Here is a 2,767-nt window from a genome sequence, read left to right on the forward strand (position 1 = left end):
GCCACGTCCGAATGTGTTCACTAGTTTCACTTTACCAATATGGTGTATATTTATATTGTAATATTTTAAGATAAATTACTAAAATTCTCATGTATATAAAACTATTCTGTAGGAGTGTGTCATATGAAAAATATTTTACACTTCAAAAAATTGATCAAAGAAAATAAAAGATATAATAAACAGAATGAGACAAGTGGGAGCCATCAACCTACAAGAAATCCACATGAAGTATAATTTAGTAAATATCTCTCCTGTTAGATGTTCATTTCACATGACAATGCACCAGTAATTGTATTTTCTTTTCTTTATAGACTTTTGCTACATCACTAGTACAGGTGTTCTGTTAGCGAAAGAAATTACAAAAAAAGAAAAAAATCAGTTAGTATTCATTACTATGAAGAAAATGAGCATTGGGTTCATGTTTTGAAACAAAATAACGCTATAACATACTGTAATATATTACAACCTTTTGATAAAAAAACAAAACAAAAAGAAAGGCCTGGCAATGTCTCAGCTGACTTTAGTAAACAATGACATTTCAAAACACAGTTTGTGTTACTTCGATTACTTCAATTTTTAGTGATAAAGTGGGTTTTTACTTTCCCGTCTTTGCACTAACTTTATTGGCTGGTAAATAAAGAATGGACAACCACTAAAAACATCTTGATAATCATCTACGTTAACTCATGTCTTCAAACAGGATAAACTGAGTAGAAATGTGCGTGTGGATCAGCTGATGGAAATTGGTGCCTATTCTAGAGCAGTGATAATATCTACTTTTGTTTTGCCCTCCAATCAGTTCACGACAGACTTCTCAATTACCGTCGTCGGCTTCATATGAGTGTCACCGAGGAACTACAGCACTGCCAGCCCTGTAATATGTGAGTTGACTGCTTTAATAGATACAGTATTTCGTGAGCTGCATTCAACCTGCCACTTTTGTGTTTGGAAGATTCAAAGAGTCCATTTTGCGCAAAAAGAAGTTGGAATTGATCCTAGTTGGTTTTCTCGTAGAACAGTAGTCCAGCAGTGGTTATATTTAACCTATGAGTGTAATTACAGTGAATATGTTGGCTGAGTAACACATGAGAGGAATATTGGCATTTTTATATCAACCGGAAGATGACATCGTAATGGCACTGTAGTCACATTATGCATTGTCACTACTGATTTAGCATCATTCCTACGTATTACTATACCATGTTGTCCACACTTGTCAAATATCCCTAACACCTCTCAGCTCAGCAGTGTTGCTGCAGTCAGACTGGGGTGCTGATTTGACTAATGTGTATGCTTTACCTTTGCTTGAAATTGGCATCCCTTCATCTTGAATGGAGAGTTATTTTCATAGAGTATGGTAACTCTAGAATATGATTCTTTTCCTAAAGAAGTAGCAACCTCAGAAAGGATGTAGAACCACAGTGTTGTCTTTTTCTGCCACAGAGATACTGGTACTGACGAATGGGCGCTGTTGCCTTTGTATTAGCAGCGCTTGGCAGTGTTTTCAAACTTCACCGAGCTATGTGAAAAATGTTAAAAAGATGAAAATTTGTGTAAGTTAAGGTGAATGAACAATAGTAGCCAAATCATGGAGACCCATTCCTACCTCATAATCAGAAAATAATAGAATTTCTTGTGGTTTGTGGCCCATTTTCTGTCAAAGTAAACTGGCTACAGTAAACAAAGAGACTCATTTCTACCACATAAGTAAGGTTCATTGAATTTGTTATGACAGTAGGGTGTGCAGGTGGTGTGACCCAGTTCCTTCAGGTGAAAAACTGATAGCAGTAACCAAGGAAACTTATTACTGTTGCATAACTAAGGCAGATCAGATTTCATGCAACTATGATTTAGTATTGAAATTGTGGGATTGGTCCAGTGCCATCAGGTAAAAATGGACTGACTTTAGCTGACCCAGTTAGACTTATGGCAGTGCATGAACCCTTTGCTTTCATTTATGCAGTATTTTAATGCATATAAGATGTCCAGGTATTTGTATAATTTGTGTGTCCTTTCTTACAGGAGAAAATGCTTATTTAAGCCATCACATCATAATGTAAGCTACAACACTCTTCTTTACAAGGTGTGCTACCCTCACCCTGCCCCACCAACCATTATCTCAGGCTGTCCCACTCTTTCATCTCTGCCCACTTCACCCTTTTTCTCTCTTCCCCCTCCACACACTTTGATACCTTTTATCCTCTGGGTAATTATTGGGTATCTGCAAAATACTGTCCTTCATATAAAGCTCATCATGCACTATTCTTAACCTGCCTCTCCATCATCGTAGTCTGTCCTGCCCATTCCTGTTTGCCCACCTCAGCCATCCTTATCAAATTTCTAAGAGAAAGCTCTGACTGACCGTATAGCTTACTGGTGAATCTACAAAGTCCATTTTCATGGAAAACTCCCTCTCTAACACCTTATGATTATAACCCACCAACTCTTGTCTGTCTGTTCCACCCATTTGACTGTGATGTAGATACTGTATTCTTTAACCATTTCAGCCCTAAGATGTCTTTTTTTTTTTTTCTTAATTTTTGCTACTATCAGACTTATATTTCATCTTAAGAGAGACTTCAGAAAGTAGGGATTAGATTTTAGGCTTCATTTATCCCATCAGTATGAGAAGTGTTTCTTGAGTGAAATAATATGAAGGTAGCAAGAATAAAATGAAGCATCATCATAGTGAAGTGCTTAAGCCTTTAATACTGGACAAGTTTGGGCATTGTGAACACAGGAGCTGGGGTTGTTTTTTTTTCCCATC

The sequence above is a fragment of the Coenobita brevimanus genome, chromosome 30, assembly GCF_032717465.1.
Source record: "Coenobita brevimanus isolate Jiangsu-jjx chromosome 30, ASM3271746v2, whole genome shotgun sequence".
NCBI classification, from domain to species: domain Eukaryota; kingdom Metazoa; phylum Arthropoda; class Malacostraca; order Decapoda; family Coenobitidae; genus Coenobita; species Coenobita brevimanus.